Source organism: Lampetra fluviatilis, chromosome 63 (genome assembly GCF_964198595.1).
Source record: "Lampetra fluviatilis chromosome 63, kcLamFluv1.1, whole genome shotgun sequence".
Classification (NCBI taxonomy): Eukaryota; Metazoa; Chordata; class Hyperoartia; order Petromyzontiformes; family Petromyzontidae; genus Lampetra; species Lampetra fluviatilis.
Window position 1 is genome coordinate 573879 of NC_136337.1, and position 18255 is coordinate 592133.

Here is an 18255-nt window from a genome sequence, read left to right on the forward strand (position 1 = left end):
CTTATTTCCCTCATTAAAATGCAAATCAATTTATAACATTTTTGACGCGTTTTTCTGGATTTTGTTGTTGTTATTCTGTCTCTCACTGTCCAAATAAACCTACCATTAAAATTATAGCTGATCATTTTTTTGTCAGTGGGAAAACGTACAAAATCAGCAGGGGATCAAATACTTTTTTCCCTCACTGTACCTCTTACCGCTTTAAAAAACGAAAACAAAAACTCAACGGACGAAGCGATAAGAGTTTGACAAGCCACTGGCTGTGAACCGTTTGAGCTTGAACGTGGCCTCACGCGAGGGGCAAGCGTGAGAATCGGGTGACTGTCGTAGATTTGGGGCGAACGGACGATGACGTCCGATCGGGCAATCGATACGCCTCGGCGCCTAGACATATCGGCACTTAAAACCCCGTATATATAAAAAAAACGTGAAATCCAGCCGACGGGTTACGTTTTAAATTAATTATGGACGAGAGACGCGAAGAAATGGTTACACTTAAGCGTCAGTAATTCCTTTTCAAATCGTGACCTTCTGAGAGGCCCCGTGTAATAATGGTGGCATTGTGCGCAACATTGGCGATAATAATCTCACAAACGGTTTCGTCCCTCCTGCGGCTAATAACGCCCTTGCATGGAATTTCGCAAGAGAGGGGAGGGTGGTGGTGGTGGTGGGTGATAGGGGGGGGGGGAGAAAACGATTAACGTGAAATAATAATGGCCCGGAGCGCGAAACACAAAAAAATTCAATCCTGAGTTTTTTCGTTTCAGCAAAAGTTAATTCATTTCATCTTTAATTTCTGAAACGGTTGCATTGCATTTCAGGGCTGCTCGATGCAACGGTCGTTAGGGAAGAGTGATGGCCTCCTCCGCCGCATGAATTATCATCGCCGCCCGTATGGCGAAGGTACAATGACGAGAGACTTTTACAAGCACACGAGAAAGGAGATCGCCCCGAAGAGATGAACCGACGGTCCCCTTGTAAACACTAAAGAGGGCCGCCACATCGGGCTACCCCAGGGGGTAGTTTCTCTTGGCACGCGACCGACTTCGCCCCAGCCATGAAACGTCCCTCGATGGCAATTCACATTTTGTGCGAGCGCGCACGTGTGTTGGCGTGTGTTGCCGTGTGTTGCCGTGCGTTCGTGTATTCCTCCGGACGTTTGCTTCTGTCGCGTGCCGTGTTGTTGCTGTGTTCCCACGTGCCCCTGCGCACGCCACGTGCGATTTTGTTTGTTCGTTTGTTCTCGTGTTGTACAAACATCAAATTGTTTCATTTATTTCGGTTTCTCACCTGTGCACAATCACTCCCCCCTCGCCCGCCCCCCAGGTCTCCCTTGAAGAACACATCCGTCCCACAATGCAATGTTTCAGCATTATTTTATATTTGTGCGGTTTTTTTTTTACAAATCATGTTCATTTAGTAGGAATACTCTTGATTATTGAATGGTTTGTCCATTATTCGACAGCTACTATTCGGCAACTATTCATATCCCCGTAAAAAAAACTGTTCATCAGAAAACATCTGCAAAAATTTGATTCTTATCCAGGCCCCACAGGGTAATAATAATAACCTCTATTTCATGAACTGCCTTTCATATTTGAAGTTTCTCAAAGCGCTGGACATAAAAATACAACTACACTCTCAAGTATAGATAAAATCTAAGCGAAACAGAAAGCTGATAATAACAATACTACGAATTCCAATAAAGTAAAAAAACTTTGATAAAAGCAAGCAATGAAAATAATGATTGCACAGTAATCCAATAGGTCCAAAAATTGCCTTTTAAATCTTAAGTTACAGGCAAAGCCTGCGGTACAAATACTTGAGTTTTTTTTAAGGAACTCCACTCTGTCTCTCCACCGGCCCCTCTATTTATCTGCTATGAAGAATGGAGGCCACTCGACCCACACGTCACGTAAAGTAGACAAAGGCAATCCTCGGTTTGCGCGCTTCTGTGGAACGCCAGCTTCGAACAACGCCCTCCATGCATCTGAACCTTTTGTCGACGCACGCGAGGCAATTTTCAGAATAACTCCGTATGCAACGCGACGTACGCACCATCCCTAGCCTGGCACCGCGACCCCATGGCGTTGCCAGCAGCCGGTGCGGTACGATAACGAGCGTGCTACACTGTGCGGCATCTTGCCGCACGTACACAGTCACCTCTTCCCTTCGTCTTGTGTCTCTCGTCGTGATAGTACGCTGTCAAGTTTACTCCTCCACTCTCTCTCTCTCTCTTACACTCTTTCTCTCTCTCCCTGCTTCCCTCCAGCAACTCCAACACTCTTTCTCCACGCACGTGTGGAAACAAGCAGAACTGTATTCCTTCATGTTGATGTTAAAGGATGTATATGAGGGTTTACGTGATTTTCCTTTGAATTTTAAGTATTATATTGTGTCTCCATGTATTGTAGCGATATAGGCCAGGATAATAGAGGCGATTACGTCAGCGAGTGCGAGTGAAATCCCCTAACCCCCCCCTTTACCATTATTTATTATGGGAAAATCGCTTTTGACGTAACGCGATTTTCAGATACGCGCGCTTTTCCAGGAACGCATCCGTCGCGTGTGTCAAGGAGTGCCCCTGTATTTGTCCGAGTGGGGGCGGCGGTGTGGCGCTTGGTGCCCCGCGCTACGAACCCGGCGACCCGAGTTCGATTCCCGCTCACGGCCAACACCGGTGACGATTATCTGGACCGGTCCTAGGCCTCCCCTAGGCTGACTCGGCCTCAAATGAGTACCCGGTGCGGTGTGTAAACATCGCCACCAGGAAGGCAAAGGCAGTCAGGCGTGGTGCTGGCCACCCACCCCCTCGTGTGACGTGCCGGCCGTCCGTAGGTGCTTGCGAACAGCACTTGCCCCAACAGTCTGTTAAGGGTATTCGGGGGATCTTTGTCTTTGCATTTGTCCGAATAGCGCCACACGGTGCGGGAGACGGATGTGTTGGTGTTGTTGTTGTTAACTGTGCAACACAGCCAGCGCAAGAAGCAGCGGCGGCGTCGTCAAATAGGATTTGTCAATTTAGAAAAAAAAAATCAAGGCACTGAGCGTAACTCTATCTCAACACATCCGTCAACAACAACGTGGCCTTAAACGGAGATTGGATATCATAGGTGACGTTTCAGGCAATTGCCCTTGTTCATGGCACTGTATGTTTGTGTTATTTTATAACCCGTAAACCAAACAGCTTTGATTTTTGAGACCGCCCCCTACTTTTAGGAAGCCACTGGAGCTATGCACTTTTAAATCTTGCTTAAAAAGTAATTTCTACAATTAGCACGGTTGGCTACGTACGGAGCGAAAGAAGTTCAGCATACACACATTAAAGGGCTCTCGTCTCGCTAAATAAAAGCCAGTGAACCAAAACAAATGAAGTTGATGTACACATGGGTGTTTAGCACGCACGCTGCACTGCATTCTGGGACCCAGTGTCGTGTCACTCCCCCCCCCCCCATCGCGATCCCGGCTACGTGACGAGCGACATCTGGACCGGTCCCCGGCCCAAGCCTCGCGCCAATCCACACCGACCCCTGCGGTGACGTATGGTCGAACAAACCCCGACGGGCAAGCCCTAGACCGCCGCGCGGGTGAAGAGGTCGCTCGGGAGGTAGCTCTGTGGAATCCGCTTCCCCGCGGGACGTTCGTCTCGCGACACCGGGACGAGGAGGAATGGGGGGCGTCGGCACCGCGTCGCGAGAGAGCGGTGGACTCTTGGTGCTCGTGACGACGCGACCTGGGTAAAACTGACTAAATTGAGAGGCAAGGCCATACAAAGAACACGACGTGGGGTGGTGGGGTGGAGGCTTTCATCCAGCAGTGGATTGGCACGCGATCTGCAAGTCGTTCATTAATCGCCGTTGAGTCACGGCGGCGGTGACTTTTGGCCGTGGTTCTCCGAAATCGGACGGCAAATTTCAAGAAGCATTTTCTTGTTTCTTTCTGGACATCAATCCTCCCGCACGGGCCCCCCCTCCACCACCACCACCCCCGCCACCACCACCACCACCGCCACCCCCGCCACCATGTGCGGGTTAGAGAACAGCTGATGAGACAAACAACGGCGATGACCGTATTGGGGGGGTGGGGGGGGGAAAACACGCGGCGAGCGAGCGAGCGAACTTGAAGCGACGTCGAGCGTCATGGCCCCCCCCCAACACCACCCCCAATCTCCCGACACCCGAAATGAAATCCAGAAGCTTTGACCGGGGGTGTGTGTGGTGGGGGGTGGCGTTGGCCTCACGCGGCGCGAGGCGAATCACACACGCTGGCTTCAAACGTCTTGTCGCTGTCTCCGTCGCAGATTTATTATTCGAGGTTTCTTTCGCCACTTTCTCTCTCTATATATAAAAAAAACTAAGAAAATCTGGCTCATGTAAAAGCTCACGCGCGCGCGAGAGAGAGAGAGAGATATATCGTTCACGGTGACGCTAAATCAGGGCGCGATGGAACGTTGTTACGGCGCAACGTTGTTACGGCGCTGCGTTGCCGTCGTCGGTTTGGCTGTCGCCGTCGGTGTTGCCAACGACTCGACGGCCGATTCACAAACACGCAGGAGGAGGAGGCGGAGGAGGCATCGTCAAAGCGATGATACTGCGCACTCCGCTACTGCCGACTCCGCAATAATCTGGCTCGTTTAACCACCTCAATGTGCAATTAAAGTTGTTGCTCTACACCTACATCAGCCATGCGAAGAAGGAGAGACCCACAGACTCGCGCAGAGACCCACAGACTCGCGCAGAGACCCACAGACTTGCATAGAGACCTGCAGACTTGCATAGAGACCCATAGACTTACACAGAGACCCATAACCTGGCACGGAAGCCAACATACTTGTGTAGTGACACAGCGCTGACTGCTGTACAGCAGCTGCAACTGCAGGTAGACACTTCGCGAACACGCCATGAGCATGTACACGGTGTGTGTGTGTGTGCCGGCAGGGCGGAGGAACTGGGGCAAGGGTCACGGTAGACCTCATAGGGAGGCCCCTGGAGTCCGCTGGTGGGTAGAAGAAGGGAGGCGCGGCCAGGGCGGAGCCAGGCCGCGCCGAGGGGAATAAAAGCAGCGGAGAGCGGGAGCCCCGGGCTGCCGGTTCTGAGAGTGGACTCTTCTTGCCGCCGCCTTCGCCCGATCGTCGCGCGGCCGGACAGCGGTTGGCTGTCTCGGTCGACGCCGTCGGCACAACGCGGGCAGGGTCGTACGGCAGCGAGGTCGTGAGTGAGAGAGAGGGAAGGGGCGGAGTTGGTGGCGTGAAAAGTAATAAAGGACGGTGCTCCCTGCGACTACCTCGTCTCCGACTGAGTGTGTGTGCGCCGCACGCCATCCACACACACACACAACCCTCGACGAGGGAAAAGAGACCTACGACACTATACTTGCATAGAGACCCATAGACATACACAGAGACCCATAGACTCCCTTAGAGACCCACAGACTTATACAGAGGCCTAGAGACTCACATATATAAAAACTATTTTTCTTTTTTATTTGACTGGCTAAGGTCCAATGAGCTATATAGATAATTTTCAGAAGCGACCTGGCAATCACAAACGATCGCTCAACGAAGTGGCTGATCATCACGTGGACATTTACAGCAGTAGCCAAAAACTCGCGTGGTGTTGATTCTAAATGTGGAGGGGAAAAACCGGAGGTTCCGGAGAAAAATCCACACGACCACGGGGAGAAGGAGACACGCAGACTCCCGAGCATACAGGTTGCGATCGACACCCACGACCTCCTGCGTAGCAGGTTGCGATCGACACCCACGACCTCCTGCGTAGCAGGTAAGGGAGATAACATCTCACAACCCAAGCGCTCCAACTCGCCTCGCAAAACAGGTGGGCACAGGTTCGATCCCATGTATGGTTATAAACGTGTCCTCCGCATTGCATCCGCACCCCCCCCCCTCCACCAAATATGCCGGCGTTTCGCAGTGGTGGTTCAATCGACGATGAAAGTTTCTTAAATCCTCCTCCCCCGCCCCCGATCCCAAAGGATCAGAATCTTCATTCATCCGGGAGGAATCCGACGAGCCAAGGAGCTCTTTTTAACCGATGAAAAATGTTTCGCGTGGGCAGACCAGGACATCCGCCGAGTTCACACTGGGGGGCGGCGGGGGGGGGGGGCGCGTGTGTAACTTGTACAGTGCCCCCTCCCATCCCTCCCCCCACCTCTTCTATATCCCCACCATATGACAAGGCCAAGGTTTATTTGTTCACGCCTGCTCACCCACTCGTCCGCTCGAACACCCGCCGGCGCCTCCATCGTGGCAGGAGCCTACCCCCCCCTACCCCCTAAGCCCCCCCCTCGCCCCCCCCCAAGGCATTTCCATAAACAGGCGGCCACTGTGCGAGACGCGGGTGTTTGGGGGCCTTGGCGGCCCGTCACATTTTTTTGTCCGTCTCCCCGGTTCATTTTCTTCACGGCGCTCCTCCCGACAAAGCGTCGGGGCTGCCCGGGCAGCAGAGCCCTCTCCTCCTGCCCCCCCCTCATCCTGCCCCCCCCTCATCCCTCCCCCCTCATCCTGCCCCCTCTCCTCCTGCCCCTCTCTCATTCTCCCTCTCTCATTCTCCCTCTCTCATTCTCCCTCTCTCATCCTGCCCCCCTCTCATCTTCCCTCCTCTCACCCTCCTTCCTTCCTTCCCCTCATCCTCCCCCTCATCCGGCGTGCAGAGGGGGTGAGTGGATGTTGGATGTGGGAGGGGGGTGGCGGCTGGCGCGGGCAGGGTGGGCGAGGGGGGGGCATTGGGAACTGCGGGCGATTCCACGCAACCAGGGAGAAAGAATTTTAATTCATTAAATTTAAAAAAACCACGTTGAGATGAATGGCGACGTTGATTGCTCATGAAAGTGGTGGCTACAATGCGCCGTGTGTGTGTGGCTGTGTGTGTGTGTAGTGATGTGGTACAGGAGGATGTGGAGCTGTGTGGACTTGCCGACGACCGGTACCGGCGGTGTTAAGATAGGCATATGTGGAGGAGGCTCGTGAAGGACGCCACTGGGCAGTTGATAGTCGCCCTCTAACAACGGAGGGCAGAGAAGCAACACTCACAACAACAAGCGGAGTGCCGGGTGCTAAAACACAGCAAGTTGGCACAGTAGGGTGAACAGGTGGTGCATCGGCCAGTCATCTCACTCTGAGTCTGTCCCGTGACCTCCTGCCAGCAGGCATTCTACACTTCACGTGGCCTTAACGTGCACTTAGCCTGGTACAGGCCCCGTGGTGACGTCACCGCCACTTAGTGGCGAATGGCGGTTGTTGTTGTGTCTGCGTGTGTGTGCGTGTGTGGGGGGTGGTGGTGCAGCGATTAGTGCGCTGCGCTACGAACCCGGCGACCCGAGTTCGATTCCCGCTCAGGGCCACCACCACCAGTGACGAGTATCTGAACCGTTCCTGGGCCTCCCCTAGGTCGACTCAGCCTCAAAAGAGTACCTGGTGCGGTGTGTAAACTTCACCACTGGGAAGACAAAGGCGGTCAGGCGTGGTGCCACCCACTTCCTAGTGTGCCGTGCCGGTCTTCATAGGCGCTGCTCGCTAGCAGCACTTGTCCCAACAGGCGATGTACGGGGGATCTTTTGCCTTGTGTGCGTGCACACTTCCGCAACCGCTCGTTTCAATCTCCTCAGCTCGGCCACCGTTCTGACTCTTCAGCTTTACCGATCACGCGGCGTGGCAGAACGTCGGCTGAGAAGCGCCGGCATATTTGTTGGGGGGTTGTGTGGAAGGGGAGGTCATGTTTGTAACCATACATCGCCTCTGGTGATAACAACAACAATAATATTATGAAAAAATAAGAACCGGATTTACACATTTCTGGCCATAGAACCGTTGTGTTAAGATGTTCAAACACCAAATAGAAACCATTTGCAAGGAATCGACTACTGCATTAAACGCACACAATACATACATGTGGTGTGAACACGCAAACCAACACATGGCTCTGATAGTAAGACATGGCCTTGTTCCCTACGGCCTCGTCTCACCACCAGTGTCACACCGGAGAACAGCGCTAAAAGACGAACAGTACAAAGACAATGCCACCATCAGAACATTCAAATTTCGATGTAAAGCTTTCGTGACTGCAGGGATTCATATTCTTGGTTCTTTCGGTAAAGTCAAGTAGAAGGGAAATAATAAAATAATAATAATAAAACAATAAAATTCTCACGACGTTTCGATTGCAACACAAGCAATCATCATCAGATGTGAAAACCACAGCAATTTTAGCTGTAGTTGTCGCACCTGATGATGATTGCTTGTGTTGCAATCGAAACGTCGTGATAATTTTTATTATGTTATATGTTTATTATTGTATTATTTCCCTTCTACGTGACTTTACCGAAACAACCAAGAATAGAGCCGTTAAAGCTCGGGATGGAGCGGTTACATAACGTTAACTTTTTTTGCCAATATCAATGTATGAAAAATAAGAATATGTTTCAGCCTTTCTGTCAATTAAACCGCCGTGTTAAGATGTTCAAACACTTCATAGTAAACGTCTTTGGGTTAGATCGCGTTATTTATAAATGTGTCGTAAAACACCAAGTATAAACCTTTTGCAAGCAAACAACTACTGCAGTAACCACACATGGTACATGTGCTGAACATGCAAACACACATGTGGCTCTGATCATAATATGATCCTTATCGCTATACCCCGGGGTACCAAATAATACAAACTGGCCGAGGCAATAAAATATTGCATTTCTGGGACACTATTTTCTGTCCAGGGGTGTTACTGAACTCCGCGACTGGGGTACCAATCAATCCGAAATCGGTGGTGCCACTCCGCGATGTCGAAACGCAGCGAGGACGCTTGTGCCGAAACCCCCGAACACTCACACGCACCGTGGTGGTGCGTCGTGCACAGCTCGTAGAGACGAGTCGATTGCCGCACCGCCGACCATCAACAGACTAAACATTACTGCATCACGGACATCGTGCGACAGCCGGGATACTATGGTACCCTGGGGTACCGCCGTGAGGTTCGTTTATGGCGTTGTCTTTAGAACTGATTGGCCTACACCAGAGACGGCCTTGTTCTTCTTTACGACCTACTCTCACTGGCAGTCAGACGGGCACTACAATATTAATGATTAATCCTCTCATATTTAATTCTCCTTCACTTCGACCCCTTCTGTAAACTTGTACATCGACCGAAGATGCTGGGAGAGGGGGGGGAGGAGGGAGAGGAGGTTTCTTGGGGCGCAGTCCCCGACAACAACGAAGCGGAGACCATCAACCCCTCTGCGCTTCCGAGAGCCCCATCCCCCCACCCCCCCCCCCGCCCCGGGGTTTAAACGACGGTGGGCGACCAAAACCCCGGAGTCGAACCCAGGCTTCTCCGGTGTTGCCGACTCAGCGATTCTTATCCCAGGGCGAGACACCCCCCCCCGCCCCGGAGAGGAACCGGGTGGTTCGCTCGGGAAGATTTGAGTTTCGTTTCTCCGGCGATGCACACGGTGACCCACTTCATAAGAAGCCCCGAGCATTTAATTCGTGTCGACTGTTGGAACTAAACAAAAAAAGTTTAATATCGCATCTCACCGTCAATAAGCTAAGTTCTAGAGACGCGTCTCCCCCCCCCCACCGACGACGCCGCTCCACCGCGTGAGCGAAGCGCGACCGTCGAGGGCTAAGCGGTGCGCCTGCGCGCGCTTTCCCAGGACCTCCGAAGGCGGGCGGGCTCGCTGTCTAAAAATACGGCGGAACTAATTTTCTGAGTCTAAGTATTTAGCTCAATACCACCACCCACACCGCCACCCGCACCCGACCGCCCAAGTGCCAAAATCGCTAATTTTGTTTCTCCTGGCATGGCCTCAACGCAAACAGCCGCGGACGCAAAATAACCGGGTTGCTTCGCGAGCGACGGAAGGAAGCTGTCCAAGGTGGGGGGAGGGGGGTGGGAGTGGAACCTCTCGCGACGTGGAACGAAAGGTACCTGGGGGTGGTGCCTTGCAACCGCAGCACCGGGCCAAGCAACCGCGCTAACAACCACAACCACCACCTCCACCACCGCCTCCACTACCACCAACACCACCACCACCTCCACCAACACCACCACCACCTCCACCACCTCGACCACCACCTCCACCACCTCGACCACCACCACCTCCACCACCACCACCTCCACCACCTCACTGCCCACTACCTCCTACCCTCCCTGCAGTAGACACGCGGCAACCTCTGCCACCAGCGCTGACAGTCTCCCCACAATCTGCTCCGAGGCCGTCTCTTCCCCTTGGTGGCCGGACTCGTTTGGAGACCGCTCCAATGCCCATCTCGGTTCAGAGGCCCTCGCCAATCGTGTGCACCCCCGCACCTCCGATTAGCATGGTGCGAAAGAAGTTCAACATACATACATTAACAGACTCACACAAAGACCCATAGACTCACACAGCTATGGGTGTGCACACACACCCATAGACTCGCAGAGAGACCCAAACTCACACACACACCTATAGATTCACACAGAGACCCATAGACTCACACAGAGACCCATAGACTCACACAGAGACCCATAGACTCACACAGAGACCCATAGACTCACACAGAGACCCATAGACTCACACAGAGACCCATAGACTCACACAGAGACCCATAGACTCACACACAGACCCATAGACTCAGACAGAGACCCATAGTTTGTTGTCCTTCCCCCACACCTCCGATTAACACGGTTGGCTACGTGCGGTGCGAAAAAAGTTCAACACACACACACGCACACGTGTCCTACCCAGCGTCAGCCAGCAAACCTCTCCTGACGAATCATATCTAAAGCACGCACCTGCCCGGCCGCTTACGCCGCCCTGCCAGGCAATCCCTCGCATCCGTCTCGACGAGGCCTGGTGCTCAAATGGCGAAGAGTGAACCTTGAACGATTCCATTTCCATTCTCCCTCGTGACGGCAGCTCGATCATGCCAATGCGGAGGTCTCCTGCTGCCACTGCCGGCCAGGACGAGAGGGCTTCAGCAGAGAGAGAGAGACATTGAGACAAGAGAGTTTGTGTCGTGTCGCTGTTCCTCCTGCTCCACCCATTGCAGGAGCGCAGAGTACAGTGGTTTACGATATGCTCCATAGTCTGGGTTGCGTGGCCACAATTGCAATACTGTGGCTTGTCTTTAACGTATCTCTATGTGTGTCTATGGATCTCTATGTGTCTCTATGTATCTCTATGGATCTCTCTCTATGAGTTATCTATGTGTGTCTATGTATCTCTATGGATCTCTCTCTATGAGTTATCTATGTGTGTCTATGTATCTCTATGGATCTCTCTCTATGAGTTATCTATGTGTGTCTATGTATCTCTATGGATCTCTCTCTATGAGTTATCTATGTGTGTCTATGTATCTCTATGGATCTCTCTCTATGAGTTATCTATGTGTGTCTATGTATCTCTATGGATCTCTCTCTATGAGTTATCTATGTGTGTCTATGTATCTCTATGGATCTCTCTCTATGAGTTATCTATGTGTGTCTATGTATCTCTATGGATCTCTCTCTATGAGTTATCTATGTGTGTCTATGTATCTCTATGGATCTCTCTCTATGAGTTATCTATGTGTGTCTATGTATCTCTATGGATCTCTCTCTATGAGTTATCTATGTGTGTCTATGTATCTCTATGGATCTCTCTCTATGAGTTATCTATGTGTGTCTATGTATCTCTATGGATCTCTCTCTATGAGTTATCTATGGCTTACTGTGTGGGCGATAGTCTGAGTTGCATGGCCACAATCGTGCTCCTGTTGCTCGTGTCTTTAATCGTCCTGCTGTTGATGTTCTGATGATGCGATTTGATGGTTCCACCACCAGCAGCGGTGCCTGCGAGAATTAAGAGGAGGAGGGGTCTCACAGCCAAGAGGTGTTGGGTCTCGAGTGAGGAGGTGTTGATTATTCTGGATGTGTGCGTCGCTCCACTTTGTTCGCTACAACAGCAGCAGCAGAATTCTTACGGATCTGGGTGGTGCGATTCTAGGATGGTGACAGCAGCAGCGCGATCCCAGAAGGGAGTGGAGGATCGTGCGTGGTTAAGAGTCCATCTCTCTAACCCGTACGCGTGTCATCGCAAAAGCAACTCGCATCGGGCAACGGTTGTTTTACCAAGGCGTTTGGTCTCAACGAACGCTTCAAAAAATAATTACAGCACTCCGAAAATCCATTGCCGGGTGAAGGCCTTCTCCCAAGCGGCGTGGAATGCGGGCTACACCGTGGCCGTAGCTCGAGGCCGCTGACGGCGTGGGAGCGCAGCGCGGCACGACTTGGCCGCGCTGACGCTCTTCCGCGCGTGTGGCCTGTGACCCGAGGACTCCAGGAGAGCGCCCGATCTCGGGAGGCCAAGCCGCGGTTGGAGCCTCAAGAGCTGTGCCCAATTGACGAAACGCTCAACGTCACAAAAAATTGTTAAAATAATAAAAGAATCATTCAATATAAAAAATTATCCTGAAATAATTTTCTGTAAAAAAATAATTGACGACGTTTCGGGCAATGGCCCTTCCTTAAGGGCAATGGCCCTTCCTTAAGAGCACAGGATGTCAAGTTGGCCATTGCCCGGGATGTCACCTTTGTATGTTTAAAAAAAAAAATCATAGATTTTTAAGGTCACGGTGTTATTGATAACGAACGTGTGCAGTTGTTGTTAACTGTGCTTGCGCACCGCTGCCAAAGCAGCAGCAGCACCACCACCACCGACCAAGTTATTTGCTTAATCCTATGATTTACGAAAAGGTCTTTTGCGTGTGCTCGCACGACGACGAGTGCCGGTGGCCGGGCGTCCACAAGGAGACTTCTGCCAAGCGCCCACGCTCCCATCGCTAGCGCACTCCTTACCCCCAAACTCCCCCCATGCCGCCGCCCCCCCCTCGTCAAAGTCCTGTGGGGTTAAGGGTTAGGGGGCCACGGACGACCCGGCATCGGGCCCCCGTGCCCTAATTACCGCAGCGCGGTGTTTGAACTGTAAGGCGCGGTTGTGATGGTGGCTTTGCCGGTGATGGCGTTGTAGCAGGGGGGGGGGGGGGGGAGGCAACAAAGGGGCGCATTGAGGAGGAGGCGTTGATCGCGAGGGGGGGGGGGCATGGGGCACCGTGACCTGACTTGGGGGCCCCCCGATGCTGTCTGACCACAGCTGAGAGACGCCGCATGACCTACGTCGATCTACTGCAGGCACCGCGTGGGTGTGTGCGTGAATTTGTATACGCATGTGTCCGTTTCTGTGTGTGTGTCTCTGTGTGTGTGTGTGCGTGGGGAGCGGTGGTGTAGCGGTTAGCGCTACGCCACGCTACGAGCCCGGTGACCCGAGTTCGATTCCCGCTCACGGCCAACACCGGTGGCTATTATCTGAGCCTCAACTGACTACCCGGTGAGGTGTGTGAACATCGCCACTGGGAAGACAAAGGCGGCTGGGCGTGGTGCTGGTCGTGTACCGGGCCGGCCTTCGTAGGTGCTCGCAAACAGCACTCGCCCCAATGGGCTACACAGGGGACCTTTGCCTGCGCGCACGCGGCGAACGGTGGCGCAGTCATTCGCGCGTCGCACCGCGGACCCGGCCACGAGCGTTGGGACTCCTGGCCAAGGTAAACCGACACGAGCGGCGATTCACCGAATCGTTCCTGGGCCTCCACGAGGTCGACTCAGCCGTGAACGTGACCCCCGAGTGCGGCGTGTAAAAAATCAGCACCGGGCAGAATAAAGGCAACCCGAGTGCGGTGCTGATCCAGTCCTGGCCAGGGTACTCGCTTGCTTTGCACACTTGCCCCCTGCGCGGCGCGCGAGGCAACACAGGGAGGGAGGGGGGGTGCTGCGGAGGCGGCAACCGCCCGAGTTCGCCGCTCGATTTGCGGCGTCGGAACGCCTCGAACGCCGAGGGAGACGTTTCGCACGCACGGCGGCCGCGGGGGTGGTGGGTGGTGGGGGGGGTGGTGGTGGTGGTGGTGGGGATGTTGGTGGTGGTGATGGTGATGGTGGGGGTGGTGGTCGGGGTTGTGGTGGTGATGGGGGGGTGGTGGGGGGGTGGTGGTGGGGGTGGTGATGTTGGCAGAGGGGGGTGGCGGTGGGGGTGGTGGTGGTGGTGAGCGAATTGAGTTGAAGTGCGATCAGGCGAGACCCCCAGGTAACGCGGGTTACACCCGCGATCCAGATGTGTCCAACGCGGGAAATCGGATGATGGTTCTGCGTGTCGTCCGCGGTTAGGCGCATTGAGTGCAGGGGCCGGGGCTTGGTGTGGACAGGCAAGAGGGAGAGAGAGGGGGTGGGGGGTAAAAAAATAAATACAACCTCGTTGCATTTATCATCATCGTCAGCAGCAGCCGTGATCAATCCACTGCTGGTTAAAGGCTTCCCCCGACCCCCCCCCCAAGCTGCTGCCGCTGCAACCGCCCTACGATGCGACAAAACCCTCCCCGTCCGTCACGTGAGCGCCGAACTGTTCCGCCGCTCCGTCTCCCCGCCTGGGAGGGCGACGGGCGCGTCCTGTCGGGTGCGATTCCACCCACGTGGCCGCCTCTCTGTCGTGATTCTTGGCCCGCAGGTGGCCGGCGGACAGGAATCAGCTGCCCGTGACGCGCCCTGCTCCAGGCCCAGTTCGGAGGACGATGTTCGGACGATGTCACGAACCTCCACGCCTCTTTCTGTCTCTCAACGTAATTCCAAGCGTGCATCTCTGCCTTACATTTTATTTTTTATTCTGACGGCGCTCCATCTGCGTCGCGTCACGAGGCAAAACGGAACCACGCGGGCGTCATTCTGCGGGCCCCTTCGCGGCGGGGCGAAACCGCTCCGAAACCGCTCCTGCCGCAGGCTCGAGCCGGCCGTGCTCCGCAAACTCCGACGCGGTTCCCGCGGCGGCCGGCTGGGTGGGGGCCGCGTGGCGCGGAGATCAGAGAGACGCGACCGCAGAGCCGTTCTGGACTGGAACTCTTACAGCCGGCTTAATTCGGACGCTCGCAAGGAGAACTCGCTTCGCAGGTCTCTGACACTGTGGAGTTCTAGAGGTAAAACCTCTGACCTGGCACTGTGGAGATATAGAGGTAAAACCTCTGACCTGGCACTGTGGAGATCTAGAGGTAAAACCTCTGACCTGGCACTGTGGAGATCTAGAGGTAAAACCTCTGACCTGGCACTGTGGAGATCTAGAGCTAAAACCTCTGATCTGGCACTGTGGAGATCTAGAGGTAAAACCTCTGACCTGACACTGGAGATCTAGAGGTAAAACCTCTGACATGGCACTGTGGAGATCTAGAGGTAAAACCTCTGACCTGACACTGTGGAGATCTAGAGGTAAAACTTTTGACCTGACACTGTGGAGATCTAGAGGTAAAACCTCTGACCTGGAACTGTGGAGATCTAGAAGTAAAACCTCTGATCTGACACTGGACATCTAGAGGTAAAACCTCTCACCTGACACCAGCGATCTAGAAGTAAAATCTCTGACCTGACACTATAGATATATAGGTAAAACCTCTGATCTGACACAATATACCTAGAGGTAATAACACCGTTTTGAAATTGGAGATATTAAGGTAAAACCTCTGACCTGACACCAGAGATCCCAAGGTACAAACTCTTGTCCCATAATAAATAATACATTATCCACGCACGCACACACGGCGTTGCTGCTGCTGCTGCTGCCGACGGTCGCGCGGAGTGGTTTTGGCGCACTGCGCTTGTCCACCCGCACTGCGCTTGTCCACCCGCACTGCGCTTGTCCACCCGCACTGCGCTTGTCCACCCGCACTGCCACGGGCGTCCCGGCGCTCGCGTGGGAAGCGGAGCGGCGTGGTCCCCCCCCCCCGACCGACCGAACACGTCTCTCTCGGGGTGGGGTCAAGTTCCATCCGCGGCGTCACCGTCCGCGTGCCGTTCCCCAAAAGCACGCGGGGCGATGCGCCGCCGACGCCGGGCGAGCCGTCCCGAACGACGCTAAAGTGTCCACGGTCTCGCGACATTACGTCGACGGGCGCGAGTCAAATGTTCATCGGGGTAATGCAAAACATGATGACCTGGCCGCGCTTCAGGCTTTCCCTCCCAAGGACACCGACGCCCCGGCTCCTTGCTCCTTTTCCTGCACTGGCGTGCGAGTCTGTAGCCTGCGCATGTGAAGCGTGCGTGCATGTCTGTAGCGTGTGTGGCTGCGGTGTGCGTGTGTGTCTACAGCGTGCGTGTGTCTACAGCATGCATGTCTACAGCGTGCGTGTGTGTCTACAGCGTGCGTGTGTGTCTACAGCATGTGCGTGTGTCTACAGCGTGCGTGTGTCTACAGCGTGCGTGTGTCTACAGCGTGCGTGTCTACAGCGTGCGTGTGTGTCTACAGCGTGCGTGTGTGTCTACAGCGTGTGTGTGTGTCTACAGCGTGCGTGTGTCTACAGCGTGCATGTCTACAGCGTGCGTGTGTGTCTACAGCGTGCGTGTGTGTCTACAGCGTGCGTGTGTCTACAGCGTGCGTGTGTCTACAGCGTGCGTGTGTGTCTACAGCGTGCGTGTGTGTCTACAGCGTGCGTGTGTGTGTCTACAGCGTGTGTGTCTACAGCGTGTGTGTCTACAGCGTGCGTGCGTATCTACAGCGTGCGTGCGTGTCTACAGCGTGCATGTCTACAGCGTGCGTGTGTGTCCACAGCGTGCGTGTGTGTCTACAGCGTGCGTGTGTGTCTACAGCGTGCGTGTGTGTCTACAGCGTGCGTGTCTACAGCGTGTGTCTACAGCGTGCGTGTGTGTCTACAGCGTGCGTGTGTGTCTACAGCGTGCGTGTGTGTCTACAGCGTGCGTGTGTCTACAGCGTGCGTGTCTACAGCGTGCGTGCGTGTCTACAGCGTGCGTGCGTATCTACAGCGTGCGTGCGTGTCTACAGCGTGCGTATCTACAGCGTGCGTGCGTGTCTACAGCGTGCGTGTGTCTACAGCGTGCCTGTGTGTCTACAGCGTGCGTGTGTCTACAGCGTGCGTGTGTGTCTACAGCGTGCGTGTGTGTCTACAGCGTGCGTGTGTGTCTACAGCGTGCGTGTCTACAGCGTGCGTGTGTGTCTACAGCATGTGTGTGTGTCTACAGCGTGCGTGTGTCTACAGCGTGCGTGTATCTACAGCGTGCGTGCGTGTCTACAGCGTGCATGTCTACAGCGTGCGTGTGTGTCTACAGCGTGCGTGTGTCTACAGCGTGCGTGTGTCTACAGCGTGCGTGTGTCTACAGCGTGCGTGTGTGTCTACAGCGTGCGTGTGTGTCTACAGCGTGCGTGTGTGTGTCTACAGCGTGTGTGTCTACAGCGTGTGTGTCTACAGCGTGCGTGCGTATCTACAGCGTGCGTGCGTGTCTACAGCGTGCATGTCTACAGCGTGCGTGTGTGTCCACAGCGTGCATGTGTGTCTACAGCGTGCGTGCGTGTCTACAGCGTGCGTGCGTATCTACAGCGTGCGTGCGTGTCTACAGCGTGCGTGTCTACAGCGTGCGTGTCTACAGCGTGCGTGTCTACAGCGTGCGTGTGTGTCTACAGCGTGCGTGTGTGTCTACAGCGTGCGTGTGTCTACAGCGTGCGTCTACAGCGTGCGTGTCTACAGCGTGCGTGCGTGTCTACAGCGTGCGTGCGTATCTACAGCGTGCGTGCGTGTCTACAGCGTGCGTGCCTACAGCGTGCGTGCGTGTCTACAGCGTGCATGTCTACAGCGTGCGTGTGTGTCTACAGCGTGCGTGTCTACAGCGTGCGTGTCTACAGCGTGCGTGTCTACAGCGTGCGTGTCTACAGCGTGCGTGTGTCTACAGCGTGCGTGTGTGTCTACAGCGTGCGTGTCTACAGCGTGCGTGTCTACAGCGTGCGTGTCTACAGCGTGTGTCTACAGCGTGCATGTGTGTCTACAGCGTGCGTGTGTGTCTACAGCGTGTGTGTCTACAGCGTGCGTGTCTACAGCGTGTGTGTCTACAGCGTGCGTGTGTGTCTACAGCGTGCATGTGTGTCTACAGCGTGCATGTGTGTCTGCAGCGTGCGTGTGTGTCTACAGCGTGCGTGTGTGTTTACAGCGTGCGTGTCTACAGCGTGCGTGTGTCTGCAGCGTGCGTGTGTCTGCAGCATGCGTGTGTGTCTGCAGCGTGCGTGTGTCTGCAGCGTGCGTGTGTGTCTGCAGCGTGCATGTGTGTCTGCAGCGTGCGTGTGTCTGCAGCGTGCGTGTCTGCAGCGTGCGTGTATCTGCAGCGTGCGTGTGTGTCTACAGCGTGCGTGTCTGCAGCGTGTGTGTCTGCAGCGTGCGTGTCTGCAGCGTGCGTGTCTGCAGCGTGTGTC

At 54.4% G+C, this 18255-nt stretch overlaps 1 protein-coding gene across 3 annotated transcripts in view; it reads right to left on the bottom strand.

Moving 5' to 3' along the window:
• The window catches only part of TANGO6 (transport and golgi organization 6 homolog), a 229088-nt gene that overhangs the window by 97171 nt on the left and 113662 nt on the right, over positions 1–18255 (bottom strand). The gene's annotated exons all lie outside the window — the stretch shown is intronic.